General features: G+C 40.8%; 1 protein-coding gene across 2 annotated transcripts in view; it reads right to left on the reverse strand.

Annotated features, from left to right (window-relative positions):
- Nucleotides 1–16,963, reverse strand: part of LOC115258767 (alpha-protein kinase 1) — a 567,285-nt gene that overhangs the window by 324,884 nt on the left and 225,438 nt on the right. The gene's annotated exons all lie outside the window — the stretch shown is intronic.

Here is a 16,963-nt window from a genome sequence, read left to right on the forward strand (position 1 = left end):
CCGGATCAGTTGCAAACACCAGCTTTGCAGGGTTGTTGTCCGGCATTCTTGCAACATGCCCTGCCCACCGTATCCTTCCGGCTTTGGCCACCTTCTGGATGCTGGGTTCTCCGTAAAGTGCAGCGAGCTCGTGGTTCATCCTTCTCCGCCACACACCGTTCTCCTGCACACCGCCGAAGATCGTTCTTAGCACGCGACGCTCGAAAACTCCGAGTGCTTGTAGGTCCTCCTCGAGCATGGTCCATGTCTCGTGCCCGTAGAGGATTACCGGTCTTATTAGCGTTTTGTACATGGTGCATTTGGTGCGTGGGTGAATCTTTTTCGACCGCAGTTTCTTCTTGCCCCACCCGTTTCAACTTAAAGAAAATTCTGGTGGGATTGCAATAATGATAAATCAATCAATTTCCAAGATTTTCTCGGCATAAGCTGGCCCATGTCATGTAAGATTTTCAGCATAAACTGTCCCATATTGAATTTCACAGATTATATCAGGAGTCTCGTAGAATGTTAAGGATTTACAAAGAAATTGTCGGCATTCCCGGAGAATTTTTGTATGTTTTCTTAAAGTTAATGTGAATATTTTCGGAGCAGGCTCTACGAATAGGTGTCGAAAAACGATGTCCGACGCCATTTTGAAACCCAAGACGACAGCTACCGTTTTTCGAACATTTACGGAAATCCTTACAATATGTGTATTTTTGGAACGGAATCGATGAAAATATGTCGAAATTCGATGATGGGCTCCATTTTAAATTCACGTAATTGAAAACACACATGAATCCAAAATTAAACACACAAAATATGTAAATTTTCACAGTTTTTTCTTTGCTCGTGTACACGTTACTACTGATGAACACCCCTTGAGTTATTGATTCTCACTTCTCACTTTCAACTTTTCACTCCGTAATGCTCCGTACTCCTTGTTCTTTGTTTTTTAAATTCTTATTCCTCACTGATTACTACTTGCTTCTGATTCTTCACTGCTTAGTTCTCACTCCTCACTGATTTACACTTCTTGCATCAGACTGATTTAATGCTTATTCTTGTTTACTTCTTACTCCACATCCCTAACGCTTCACTGTTCGCTCTTCATTCCTCACTTCTCACGTTTCACTTCATCACACCACTCACATATTACCATTTCCAAAAAAAAAACAAACATTTCTCAACACAGATAACTAAAACAATGCAAAATAAACGAAGTACATTTTTTTGCGCATTTTAGCATTTTTGCATGTATTTTTTATTAGAAACTGTTTCCTCATTGCTTCATACTCTCCGTTTCTTAGTCTTCACTGTTCAATGTTCGCCGTTCGCTTCACTGCTCACTTCTCACTCCACGCTACTTACTTCGCATTCCTTTCTTCTCACTCTTCACTCCTCATTTTGCACTGCTTACTTATCTTCATTCCCCATTTCTTACTCCTTACTTTTTCATTGCCTTTTCCTTACAGTTCACTTGCCACTGTTCAGGGCTCATTTACTACTTACCTTTCACTGCTAATTCATGTCTACTCACTTCTCACTGCTCACTATTTATTGTTCATCCCTTGCTCCTCATCATCTTCATTTCTCTCCCATCACTTCATTATTTAATACTAAGTAATCGCTGTTCACTCTTAAATCGAGGAAATTCAGATATCCGAGGACTAGTTGATCCTTTTTTGATAAAAACTGTTAAATTGTAAAATAATCTCGAATAACATTTTACAAGGTCCCTAAAACTTTTATTTTTTATGTTTCGATGAAACTTAAGTATTGTTGGATACAGGAAAAAAATATACACAGTTTTTTTTAATTGAAATCTGTACGCAAATTTTTTTTATATAAAAAAAATCTCAAGAATGGTTTGCTATTGCTTGTTTTAAAAATTGATGAAAAATAAAAACTCGAGAAAATTAGTAAGAAGCATTTGACCATCCTGAACTACTTGGCAAATTTTGGGGGTGAAGGTCAGCTTTCTACAGAAAAATAATGAAAAATAGAAGGGTAAGGTTTTTGGAAAATTCAAATTATATGACATCAACATAGATCCGCGATGAATATTGCTCACAGTGTATTTTTTTTTTCCTAAGTGTCCTACGAATATCCTCAAACATCTCCGATCCATATCAATCCAAACAACCGTTTATGTGTTTATTCAAAAGTAAATGATTCACGAAATCCAGTGCATGAACAAAATCTTATTCAAATTGAAAAATATCGTGTCAAAAATGGGAATTTTTCGTGTTTTAGGCTGGAAATGATCGATAGTCATCCTTCTGCCCAAAAATATCCCGCGAATTCATGTTGGTGGCATTTTGCACATGCTCTGTATTCCACTCTACATAACTTCAGTCGTGTGTGATCCCGTTTATCGAGTACGTGTGTACTACAAATTCATCACGATTGGCTCTAAATCACAGGCAACCCATCTTTCTACCGATTTGCTTTGAATCTAGCTTTGAATCGAGAATGACGAAGGCACTGTACTGTGTTCAAACTTCGCGTGCGTATATGCGTCATCGACTGGCGGAGGAATCCAATCGTGATTTTAAATATTCACGACTTCCTCCTTCGTTCGTGACGTTATTGAATGGTAAGCAATTCTTGTAATGATGTGCCGTTTTTAGACTTTCTCTTGCAAACAATGCTTGTTCTGATAGGTTATGGTTTCACTTCAGAAACGATTTGACGTTCAGAAAGAATCAAGTCTTAACCAAATTTGATTTACTTCAGTCAAGCTTAAATCAAACTTAATGAATTTAAGCTTTGCGGAAGCAAATGATTGAATAAGCTTCCATTAAAACAATTATACACGTGCTCACAAATTCGATGGTTAATGCATCACTAAATTCAGCGAAAATTAAGTTCATTATCGTTGCAAAATAACACAACGAAAACAAACTATCAAATCCTCACTCAAGGTTTTCCACAAACCATTAGTCGAACTTAAAATCGCACCTAATTGGTATCTTCTGTTGTGCTACAAATTAACCTTTTCAATCAAACGAAATAAAAAGTCCACCATACCTAAATGGTAGCACCCTTGCGTTCGAGACAAATGGGATAATTTTGATTGGCATATTGACTTTTAGGCATTAATGTGAAATTGGAAAATCAACCAAATTGTTTTCCCCGGGGCCAATGATAGATCTTCCTCCCCACTCCTATTTCTCTTTCATCCTCCTCATCAACGCGCTCCAGATAAGAGCCACTAGAAAACAAAGCACACACCGCGCACCGTCTCAATCAAAGCGTTGTTGATGGGTAAATGCCGCGCGGTGTCAGTCTTTGTGGATTACTCTTGAGGCAGTTAAGTAGCGATAATTGCCGCGCACAGTGGGACGGATCTGGATGTGGATGGTCGAATACTCTTAGAGGTGTTTAGTATATACATACATTGTTCAATAGAAGTATTGTTTAGCATTGTCACAGTGGACTTTCTAGATTGGGTGGCTGTTGGTTCACATTACGAGGCATGATAGGCAGATGAACATCACGGATGTAATGATTGCCAATACACTCTAAGTAGTGTGGAAAAAAGGTCAAACTTATAAGTCTAACCAACAACATATGTGAAAAAAACCTCTGAGATACAACTGACCGTCTTTTTTTGAAAATTGAGTGGTTAAAAAAGAAACTTTTAAAAAAATCATACTATTTTCGATTTTTTTTGTATCAACATAATGGCTTAAGACACGTTTTTCCACTGTATCCCTCTGTGCCACGGTTCAATTTGTGCTTTGATTGACCTGGCTTTGACCGCCCGCCCCGCCATACCATCAGCAGCAAGCAAATCGACGAAAGAAGACGAAACGATTAAGCAATTATTGATTCGTTTGCGACTCGAGTTCGATTGGTACCCATTTTCCGTGAAATTGATAGCAACGCGCTTCTCGCTCATCCGTAACACTCCTTCGAGCAGCCAGCGCGGAGTTTTGCTGAGATTGCGTTGCCCTTTAAAATCCCCGTGACTTTCACTCTCTTTCCGTACGCCGCGCACCGTGCGCCGGTGGTGGTTGAGAAAAATTGCCAGCTTGGGTAATGCCATCACAAGACACGGTGCGGATCCGATATTCGTCGGTCCGTGATTGCTTCTTCACGCTTCCGTGTGCTGCTGCTGGAGTACAAATCCCTTCCTAATAGTCCGCTACCGTCGTCGATCCGCCGTAGTACGCGGAATTGAGTTTTGAATTATAAATTTGCCAATAGCCGATTTAATCCCAGAAATCAATCCGAGGATTAGGAATCAAATTGTTCCGCAAATTGCAAGTTGTTGAGCGAACGTTAAACGGCGAATTACCTTCAAGGAAACGTGCTGCGGTGCTGTGTTGTGGGAGGGCTAAGATTGACATAATTGAGGTTTTGGAGAGTAACGAGGTTTGCTGCCTATCGAAGATGGTGCGTTATCGAAACAATCGTCGGCATGGAATCCGGATCATAGAGGCGTATAGAACGTTATTATAGGTTTTTTAAATGCTTGAAAACATTCAATTTTCATTCGCGGATTACGCAGCAGTCGAAATTAGAAACCACTGACTGGCGGCGTTAACAGCGACGAAGGAGGACTTGCATTTGGATAGTCGAAAATAGAGCTGCAGATCGGTCAACTTCATCAAGAGCATCCTGATACTTGCCGATGTACTGAAAGACCGCTAGTTTGGCATCGTAGCGCTGCAAAAGGCCAGATTCTCCAACTTCAGCATAATCAACGTGTACAGTAGGCCGTCCCTTATTTTGCAAAATTTAGAAATGTTATAAGTTCGTTAGTGGAAATTGATCGTTTTAGCTAAAAAATGATCGTGTCAAAATTTGAAGTCCGTATCTCAAGGCTAAGTGGTCCCTCAAGTGGCCTAAAGTTGTCAAAAATTGTATGGGACCAAAACAACATAAATTTTTTTTTCGACGAAACAGATACGCTGTTCCACTAAAACCGGTGATTTTAGGATCCTAAAGGACCAAAAATGTGCTTAGATTTGCGATATCTCTACTCGTTTCCAAGATATTGACAAAAAACGACTGAAAAATCAGCATTTTGACCACTTTTTTTTGATTCCGAAGGAAACTTACCCTATTTTGTTCAATAACTCAAAAACGAGTAGTGATATCGCAAATCTAAGCACATTTTTGGCCCTTTAGGGTCCTAAAATCACCGGTTTTAGTAGAATAACGTATTTTTTTGTCGAAAAAAATTTCATGTTTTTTTGGTCCTATACAATTTTTGACAACTTTTGAGGGACCACTTAGCCTTGAGATATGGACTTCAAATTTTGACACGATCATTTTTTAGCTAAAACGATCATTTTCCACTAACGAACTTATAACATTTCCAATTTTTGCAAAATTAGGGACGGCCTAGTGTACAGCCCACACTACGGAAGCACTAATGATAACAAGGACTCATTCTAAGCGCAGCTCAAATCACTCTTTGGCGAGCGTTCGTGCGAGATAGTCGCAACTTTTCGTTCGTCCGGTTTTTTTTCCTCGCTTTTCCTGTAGCGTTAATTTTGTCCCTTGTTTCTTTGATTATTTCGTCCCCGTGATAAGTGTTAGTTTAAGATTTTTGAGTGCCCCGTGGTGGTAGTTAGCTGCCACAATGGGCGATGATGATAATGGCGGGGGTACGTCGTACCGCATCAACGAAGCTTTGTTATTGGCATCGCATTGCTCGAGCCAACAAGGCGATATAAATGCTAACCCCTTTGTCTCCCTTCACCCTGGTGCTTCTCCAATGGACACCAACAGTAAATCTGTTTCGACGTCCCCCCGCCTCAAGTCCTGCCCTCCCGACTTTGGCGGGCCATGTGTTGTTTTCTTCCGACCCAAAGGCAAACGTTTGCACACCGTTCACATCAACAAGGGTCTGACTAAGCGGTATTCTTCCGTTGTCTCCATCGATATGGTCGGTACAGCTAAGCTTCGGGTGACAGTAGGCGACCGAAAACAGGCTAATGAGATTGTGGCTTGTGAGTTATTTACGCTTGAGTACTACGTGTACCTTCCAAGCGCGTCGATTGAGATTTCGGGGAAGGTCGCCGAAGGATCTTTGACCTGCGAAACGATCATGCAAGGCTATGGTCGTTTCCATAACCCTTCTCTACCTCCTGTCCAGATACTGGATTGCCGGCAACTGCATTCGGTCTCCCAGGAGGGAGAGAAGAAGGTTTATACACCATCTGATGAGTTTTGTGTGAACTTCTCCGGATCTGCATTACCAGATCTGCTGGTGATTGGCAAACTTCGGCTACCTGTGAAGCTGTATGTACTCTGAGGTCGGGGACGGGATTCCCTTTGTTTTCAAGGGTGAAAAGAGGAAACGGATGAGGCTCCAGAGACCCACCAAAAAACCTCGGAATCTGCCTAGCAGTGATCCTCAACCCACCGTGACAAATTCTAGGAGTGTTAAGAAAGGCGCCAAACGTTCACCTCCTGGGTTCAAAATCCAAGATGAACGAGACTTTCCTTCGCCCCCGGGAACATAAAAAATCCCAGATTTTCCAATTTTTTCGACTTCTCAGCCAGAGGGACAGCATTCGGAGAACCAGGAACAACCTCTTGGTGCTCCGATGTTTACGCTTTCTGGCATCGTAGACATCGTCCTTAACTTCTTTAATGCTTCTGACTCAGTGAAGAGCATTGTCATAGCACTTCTTCCTTGTGTGTCTCCTCTTTTGAAGCAGTTGGCTTCTAAAATGCCCCTCCTTGCGACATTCGTATCTTTCGATGGCTAATTTAACCACCGAGGTCGAAGATATGATTTCTGTGCACAACTGTCGTAGTATCGTACCAAAATTAGACTCTTTCAAATTTTTAATTAACAATTTACAATGCGATGTTTTTGCGTTATCCGAAACATGGCTGACACCCGATGTAACCTTACCTTTTTCCGATTTCAACATAATCCGTCTTGATCGGTCCGACTCGTACGAAGGGGTGCTTCTAGGGATCAAGAAGCAGCACTCATTTTACAGAGTCGATTTTCATCCGATGACAGGCATTGAAGCCGTCGCATGTGAGGTGACTATCCGAGGTAAAACCCTCAGTGTTGCCTCCATATATCTTCCTCCGAGAACTGTGATATCTCGCAAGGATCTCGCCCACATCTGCTCGGTTATGCCTGAGCCTCGGCTGCTCATGGGAGATTTCAACTCCCATGGTACAGGCTGGGGGGATCTGTACGATGACAGCCGTTCAACTTTGATATATGACCTCTGCGACAACTTCAACATGACAGTTTTGAACACCGGAGAAGTTACGCGAGTGGCGCCTCCAGCAAGAGATGGCAGTCCTAGAGACAGCCGATTATCAGTTATCAGAAGCCCGGCTCCAGAGGCACGTTATCCTCCATTTGGGACATTTGTGCCATCGCCAAAATAACAGCCTATTTCATCATCTACCTGAGGGAAAATGAAGGAAAAAGGATTTGGATGGGGATAGGGACAGGTAGGGAAATAGGAAAAATACCCTGGAAGAGGGTACTAACGCACAAGCGTACCACAATGGGTTCAAACAGCGCCCTAAAAAGGGCACTGTAATAACGCATAAAGCGAAAGAGAGCCTATAGCTCTTTACCACAGTGGGCTAAGAACAACAGAATATCCTAAAGATTCAGGTTTCTGAAGTCAGTTTCACTTAATAAGTGTTTACCGAATACTCGGAAACGCAGTTGCGCAAAAACTGGACAGTTACATATCAAATGATACGAAGTTCCATAATCGGATTCACAATTATCACATGCAAATGAATCAGCTTGCTGAATATTCGCCATGTGATAGATGAGTCGGCAGTGGCCTGTCAATGCTTTGACCAGAATGCTGCAATTCTGCTTTGACAGATTTGTAAGATACTTCGCCACCCTTGGAGATGGCTCAGTACAATACATTTTGGTTTGACGACATGACTCCAAACTATTCCAGTATTGTCTGTGTTGAGTGGCAGCCCAGGTGTGAATCTGAAGCTTTACCCAACACTTCGATATCGGAATAGCTGGCTCAGGGCCAATGAAGTCATGTGATGCTCCAGTGCGAGCTAACTCATCAGCCAATTCATTTCCAGCGATGGAAGAATGGCCAGGTACCCATACAAGGTGAACAGCGTTTGCTGAATTCAGCTCTTCGATTTGAGTTCGACAAGCGATAACTACCTTCGACCTAGAGTTGGCCGACGCAAGTGCTTTAATAGCAGCCTGGCTATCTGAACAGAAGTATATAACTTTGTCCATTACGTGCTGCTGAAGTGCTGATTGCACTCCGCACATAAGAGCAAAGATTTCGGCCTGAAAAACGGTGCAGTGTCTACCAAGTGAGTAAGACTGATACAGCCTTAGCTCATGAGAAAAAAAACACCAGCACCTGCTCGACCTTCGAAAAGGGAGCCATCAGTGTAACATACGATGCCGCCTGAAACACTTCTTTCCAGATACCCAGATGTCCACTCTTCCCGGGAAAGGAATTTCGTGGAAAATGTCCTATATGAGAAATTACAAGCAATTGTAAGATCACTTGGAGCAAGGACAATTTTGTCCCAATTCAGTGGAAACAACGAGGTGTGTGTTGATGTGTGGTTCACAGGAGTTTCCTCTAGTAGACCGAGTATCCGTTGACATTAAGTGCAAGAAAGTGCTTCTTGTTTGAGATGAATGTGTAGTGGAGCAACGTCAAAGAGAACTTCAACGGCTGTCGTGGGAATTGAAGAGAACGCTCCAGACATTGCCATTCAGCACATCCACAGGAGATGGCCTAATTTTGATTGGATCGTTCTCACGTCGCCCTTTTTCCACCACACAAGACATCCATATTGGTCGAACAACAGTTGTGTAAATCTAATTGATATACTTGGGTTTTAGAGCCCAAGTTTTACCAAAGGTTCGCAGGCATTTTCTTGATTCTGAGCTCAATATGAGGTGTTCAGGAAAGCTTGGAATCAAGAATGACTCCAACGTACTTTAACTGTTCAGTTACATTGATTTCAGAATCAAAGAGACGCAAAGGTCGAACGCCATTACGGTTTCGCCATTTTGGCGACACCAACCCTCAACTACCTGAAGGGCGCTTTGCATCAGGTCGAAAAGGGTGGTGATACATATAACCAACTAACAATGCTTGGCAGTCGTCGGCAAAACCATAAGTAGGAAAACCGCTATTTTTGAGTTGCCTCAATAGCGTATCTGCTACGAGATTCCACAAAAGCGGTGACAAGACTCCCCTTTGGGGGCATCCACAAACACACAATTTCCTAACCGATGCCTGACGCAATGTCGCGAAAAGATATCGGTTTTTGAGCATTTGATGAATCCAATTGGAAATCATTGGAGATATACCATGACTCCGTGCGGCTTCCAATATGGCATCGAAAGGCACATTGTCCAAGGCATCCTCAATATCTAAGAAAACACCCACACAAGATTGCTTTTGAGCGAATGTTTTCTCGATATCGTAAACAACCTTGTGTAAAAGAGTCACAGTGGACTTACCAGATTGGTTGGCATGTTGGTTTACATGAAGAGGCACGTTGGCCAGATGAACATCACGGATGTGATGATCCACAAAGCGATCTAAGCATTTCAGAAGAAAAGAGGTCAAACTGATAGGTCTGAAACTCTTTGCTTCTTCATACGACGCACGACCCACTTTTGGAATAAACTTCACAGTAATATCCCGCCAAGATTTGGGAATATGTTTGAAATAAGCAAATCTCTTCTGAAGTAAAATAGAGTAAATCCTATGTGCCCTAGGAGATTTGGAAGGTGCAAAGCTATTTAGTGCCCATTCAATCGATTCTATAGTTACAATACTCAGAGCCGAAGCCGGGAATCATAACTACAAGAAAAGACATCAGGTTCATCCGAAGATGTAATATCTACACATCCAGGGAAGTGTGTGCTGAATAAGCATTCCAGAGTTTCCTTATCAGAGTAAGTCAGATCGCCATTTGGCAAACGAAGTTCGTTCACTCGGAAATCCTTAGATTTCGCAAGGATGTTCCAACTCTTTCTACATTGTTTCCTGCGTTTCGCCAGATCACAGTTCCACCAAGGGGTTCTTCTTGTGATCTTCACAGACCGTAGAGGGCATGCTTCTTCAAAAGCTTCCATGATGAAGGCCGCAGTAGTATCAACGGCATCATCTAAATCACTTGGAATGTCAATTGATGGTGAGTATCCATGAAATTTGACTGCAACCAAATCGGTAAAGAGATCCCAGTTGGTTGACCGGGGGTCCCTGAAACGCAAAAGTTGTCAACATGTTCAAACAAGATGTAGCGATGGTCAGATAAAGATTCTTTCTCTGACACATGCCAATTGGTCAGCTCATGACTAATTCTGCTAGAGCTAGAGCAAAGCGTTATGTCTAACACTTCCTCTCTAGCAAATACCTGCAAATACCTGAAGGTTGGGCGGTTGCCTATGTTAAGTAATCCAAGATCTGTACTACTTAATTATTCCATCAAACTGGAGCCTCTCAAATTGATGTCTGAGCTGCCCAGATTATATGGTGAGCATTAGCATCACTACCACCAATTAGCGGAAGGTCTTTTGAAGTGCAGTATGCAATGACTTGCTTGAAAGCATCCGTAGGGGATGGTTCATCATGCGGTAAATAAACCGAACAATAAACGTATTTTCTGTTGAGGTTTCCAACAGATACATCGATTGTGATAGCACATACATCTCTAGTAGTTAGTTCAGAGATGAGTGTAGCAACCATTGCACATTGGGCAAAATCAAGCCCAAAGGTGGAAAAAATTATTAACTTTCTTAATACAAGACACTATATCACCATCAATGGCTTATTCGAAAGCAAATTTTCACAAGAATTGGTTGGTGAATGATTCATGTACGGGCAACTTCTCTTAAGTGAGTTATAGAGCCCGTTTTACCCCAGTTCCCCCCCAAAATTGGTGAATGTCTGTTATTTTACGGCACTTGTTATGATTTTAATGATTATTTCGCTGGGATACCATCGCCCCACTCCCATTGAGTAAAGTTACAAACAAAAAGTTATTAAAATGTTGGAATTTTAGGGTGTTGTGGGGTCAATTAGGCAATGGTATATTTTCAAGGTAGAAATACAGATACAAATATGAATAGTTCCCATCCTTATACCACCGATTCCAAACATTTCCAAACGATCAGCCAATGCTTATATACTCCAAAAATATCCTAAATGTTGTTTGCGCCAATGACCATTTTGTATGGAAGAAAAAAATAATTTGTATGGACCATAATTTGTATCCACCACTGATCTTCGTTAGCAAACAAGCAGGCGAAAGACTGCATATACGACATAAGCTTGTTCGAAAACATCTGGCAAGGAAATCATCCCCACAGCAAAACTCGTCAAATATAATGGCAGTATGCCTTTATAAAAACGATGAAATTGTACTACCGCCACAAACGGGAAGATTCTGCTTCAATGAACGCAACGCAAGATGAAGGTGACTTCGATTATGATCAGATGTCCAAAGAGATGTGCTTAGGAAATCTAGTATCTATTACTAAAAGATGAACACTATCCGTCATAAGTAGAGACTCACAAAAAGTATTGCTATAATATTGAATCACCCTAACTCACCTCGATATCTCTAAAACCAGAACACCTACAAAAATGCCGCTTTCAGAAAAGTAGTTGCTTTTGGGCTTCTGAATAACATTGATGAAGACAGCATCTTTGTAAGGTATTGGAGATATCAAGGTGAGTTACTGCGGTATAATATTGTTGCAATACATTTTTGAGTACTTATGACGGGTAGTGTACTTGGCTAAGTGGAATAAGACTGTCATACTATTAGTGTATAGTAGAGTGACTGGAAGGGAGAGTGGCGTCATGTTCCAATTTTGACAGGTCTCCTGCTCGTTTGGAACGGGAATTTGTATGGATTTGACAGATGATCGCTGTTCCAATTTTGACATTGACGCCACTCTCTCTTCTAGTCACTCTAGTGTATAGCAAAACAAAATAAATACCTATTTGATGTTTAAGTTTCTATTTCGTTATCAAAAATGTAACGAATGCATTTTGGAGACTTGTTACTACAATGTGTTACTACAACCCCTATAAAGTCTATCGGCAAGCAGCAGTTTGGATATTCTCAAATTCACGCTACAGCTCTTCATCATGAAATGCTTGGAATGGTGAATAATGGAAGTGTGCGACATGGGTTATAAATATTATTTCACGTATTGATTATAAATTTCTTCATCTTCAATTCCAAAATTCCGAGAAATAAGCAGCAGCATATTTTGCCCCATTATCCCCCAAACATCATATTTATAACATCTTTCATGTATACCAATTGGAATCGGAATGTTATAATATGAATGATATATTATATTAACTACAATGGAACAATTTGATTATACTTTCAAGGAAATTGGGGTGAAACAGGCTTTACACCCCGCTGAAGCAATGTCGTGAGTACAATAATCATTCGTATAGAAATTATCTGCCAAACAAGCTATTTGTCAACTTATATGGTCATTCAAGCTTTTTGAATGTTTTTTTCTCATTTAACCCCATTGTACCCTTAATTTCTAAATTTCATAGTATGCAGTGATATTACTGATCAGCTCTTCATCAATATTAACTCATATCATGCATAGAAGTTTCAAGTTAAAGTTGTTTTAATTTAAAAACAATAAAAAATAAGTTTATAGGGGAGTTTGGGTAAACTAAGCCCTAAAACAATATGCTGCCGTCACCTCCCGTCTATGAGGCTATGCGCAAACAACATTTAGGATATTTTTAGAGTATATAAGCATTGGCTGATCGTTTGGAAATGTTTGGAATCGGTGCTATAAGGATGGGAACTATTCATATTTGTATGCGGGAAAACTTAAATATAACCAATAGTTTGAGATCAAACTCGCCAAAAATGGTTTCTTTAGGAATAAACCATGTGTATTCGATCATTTATTTAGTTATTGTCACGTAAAAACTCATAAACAAAAATAAAAAATGAATTTCTACCTTGAAAATATACCATTGCCTAATTGACCCCACAACACCCTAAAATTCCAACATTTTAATAACTTTTTGTATGTAAATTTACTCAATGGGAGTGGGGCGATGGTATCCCAGCGAAATAATCATTAAAATCATAACAAGTGCCGTAAAATAACAGAAATTCACCAATTTTGGGGGGAACTGGGGTAAAACGGGCTCTATCACTCGCTTCAGAGCAGTTGCCCGTACATGAATCATTCACCAACCAATTCTTGAGAAAATTTGCTTTCGAATAAGCCATTGATTGTGACATAGTGTCTTGTATTAAGAAAATTATTAATTTTTTCCACCTTTGGGCTTGATTTTGCCCAATGTGCATTGCGTTTTGTCTTTTTGTCCCAATTCAGTGGAAACAACGAGGTGTGTGTTGATGTGTGGTTCACAGGAGTTTCCTCTAGTAGACCGAGTATCCGTTGACATTAAGTGCAAGAAAGTGCTTCTTGTTTGAGATGAATGTGTAGTGGAGCAACGTCAAAGAGAACTTCAACGGCTGTCGTGGGAATTGAAGAGAACGCTCCAGACATTGCCATTCAGCACATCCACAGGAGATGGCCTAATTTTGATTGGATCGTTCTCACGTCGCCCTTTTTCCACCACACAAGACATCCATATTGGTCGAACAACAGTTGTGTAAATCTAATTGATATACTTGGGTTTTAGAGCCCAAGTTTTACCAAAGGTTCGCAGGCATTTTCTTGATTCTGAGCTCAATATGAGGTGTTCAGGAAAGCTTGGAATCAAGAATGACTCCAACGTACTTTAACTGTTCAGTTACATTGATTTCAGAATCAAAGAGACGCAAAGGTCGAACGCCATTACGGTTTCGCCATTTTGGCGACACCAACCCTCAACTACCTGAAGGGCGCTTTGCATCAGGTCGAAAAGGGTGGTGATACATATAACCAACTAACAATGCTTGGCAGTCGTCGGCAAAACCATAAGTAGGAAAACCGCTATTTTTGAGTTGCCTCAATAGCGTATCTGCTACGAGATTCCACAAAAGCGGTGACAAGACTCCCCTTTGGGGGCATCCACAAACACACAATTTCCTAACCGATGCCTGACGCAATGTCGCGAAAAGATATCGGTTTTTGAGCATTTGATGAATCCAATTGGAAATCATTGGAGATATACCATGACTCCGTGCGGCTTCCAATATGGCATCGAAAGGCACATTGTCCAAGGCATCCTCAATATCTAAGAAAACACCCACACAAGATTGCTTTTGAGCGAATGTTTTCTCGATATCGTAAACAACCTTGTGTAAAAGAGTCACAGTGGACTTACCAGATTGGTTGGCATGTTGGTTTACATGAAGAGGCACGTTGGCCAGATGAACATCACGGATGTGATGATCCACAAAGCGATCTAAGCATTTCAGAAGAAAAGAGGTCAAACTGATAGGTCTGAAACTCTTTGCTTCTTCATACGACGCACGACCCACTTTTGGAATAAACTTCACAGTAATATCCCGCCAAGATTTGGGAATATGTTTGAAATAAGCAAATCTCTTCTGAAGTAAAATAGAGTAAATCCTATGTGCCCTAGGAGATTTGGAAGGTGCAAAGCTATTTAGTGCCCATTCAATCGATTCTATAGTTACAATACTCAGAGCCGAAGCCGGGAATCATAACTACAAGAAAAGACATCAGGTTCATCCGAAGATGTAATATCTACACATCCAGGGAAGTGTGTGCTGAATAAGCATTCCAGAGTTTCCTTATCAGAGTAAGTCAGATCGCCATTTGGCAAACGAAGTTCGTTCACTCGGAAATCCTTAGATTTCGCAAGGATGTTCCAACTCTTTCTACATTGTTTCCTGCGTTTCGCCAGATCACAGTTCCACCAAGGGGTTCTTCTTGTGATCTTCACAGACCGTAGAGGGCATGCTTCTTCAAAAGCTTCCATGATGAAGGCCGCAGTAGTATCAACGGCATCATCTAAATCACTTGGAATGTCAATTGATGGTGAGTATCCATGAAATTTGACTGCAACCAAATCGGTAAAGAGATCCCAGTTGGTTGACCGGGGGTCCCTGAAACGCAAAAGTTGTCAACATGTTCAAACAAGATGTAGCGATGGTCAGATAAAGATTCTTTCTCTGACACATGCCAATTGGTCAGCTCATGACTAATTCTGCTAGAGCTAGAGCAAAGCGTTATGTCTAACACTTCCTCTCTAGCAAATACCTGCAAATACCTGAAGGTTGGGCGGTTGCCTATGTTAAGTAATCCAAGATCTGTACTACTTAATTATTCCATCAAACTGGAGCCTCTCAAATTGATGTCTGAGCTGCCCAGATTATATGGTGAGCATTAGCATCACTACCACCAATTAGCGGAAGGTCTTTTGAAGTGCAGTATGCAATGACTTGCTTGAAAGCATCCGTAGGGGATGGTTCATCATGCGGTAAATAAACCGAACAATAAACGTATTTTCTGTTGAGGTTTCCAACAGATACATCGATTGTGATAGCACATACATCTCTAGTAGTTAGTTCAGAGATGAGTGTAGCAACCATTGCACATTGGGCAAAATCAAGCCCAAAGGTGGAAAAAATTATTAACTTTCTTAATACAAGACACTATATCACCATCAATGGCTTATTCGAAAGCAAATTTTCACAAGAATTGGTTGGTGAATGATTCATGTACGGGCAACTTCTCTTAAGTGAGTTATAGAGCCCGTTTTACCCCAGTTCCCCCCCAAAATTGGTGAATGTCTGTTATTTTACGGCACTTGTTATGATTTTAATGATTATTTCGCTGGGATACCATCGCCCCACTCCCATTGAGTAAAGTTACAAACAAAAAGTTATTAAAATGTTGGAATTTTAGGGTGTTGTGGGGTCAATTAGGCAATGGTATATTTTCAAGGTAGAAATACAGATACAAATATGAATAGTTCCCATCCTTATACCACCGATTCCAAACATTTCCAAACGATCAGCCAATGCTTATATACTCCAAAAATATCCTAAATGTTGTTTGCGCCAATGACCATTTTGTATGGAAGAAAAAAATAATTTGTATGGACTAATGACCCCGGGGGGGGGGGGAGGGGGGGGGGGTTGTTGAGAAGTCCCAAGAAAATGACCACGTGGTTTATGGACAAACGCTATCCACCACTGATCTTCGTTAGCAAACAAGCAGGCGAAAGACTGCATATACGACATAAGCTTGTTCGAAAACATCTGGCAAGGAAATCATCCCCACAGCAAAACTCGTCAAATATAATGGCAGTATGCCTTTATAAAAACGATGAAATTGTACTACCGCCACAAACGGGAAGATTCTGCTTCAATGAACGCAACGCAAGATGAAGGTGACTTCGATTATGATCAGATGTCCAAAGAGATGTGCTTAGGAAATCTAGTATCTATTACTAAAAGATGAACACTATCCGTCATAAGTAGAGACTCACAAAAAGTATTGCTATAATATTGAATCACCCTAACTCACCTCGATATCTCTAAAACCAGAACACCTACAAAAATGCCGCTTTCAGAAAAGTAGTTGCTTTTGGGCTTCTGAATAACATTGATGAAGACAGCATCTTTGTAAGGTATTGGAGATATCAAGGTGAGTTACTGCGGTATAATATTGTTGCAATACATTTTTGAGTACTTATGACGGGTAGTGTACTTGGCTAAGTGGAATAAGACTGTCATACTATTAGTGTATAGTAGAGTGACTGGAAGGGAGAGTGGCGTCATGTTCCAATTTTGACAGGTCTCCTGCTCGTTTGGAACGGGAATTTGTATGGATTTGACAGATGATCGCTGTTCCAATTTTGACATTGACGCCACTCTCTCTTCTAGTCACTCTAGTGTATAGCAAAACAAAATAAATACCTATTTGATGTTTAAGTTTCTATTTCGTTATCAAAAATGTAACGAATGCATTTTGGAGACTTGTTACTACAATGTGTTACTACAACCCCTATAAAGTCTATCGGCAAGCAGCAGTTTGGATATT

This window comes from Aedes albopictus, chromosome 2 (assembly GCF_035046485.1).
Source record: "Aedes albopictus strain Foshan chromosome 2, AalbF5, whole genome shotgun sequence".
In the NCBI taxonomy this organism is placed as follows: Eukaryota; Metazoa; Arthropoda; class Insecta; order Diptera; family Culicidae; genus Aedes; species Aedes albopictus.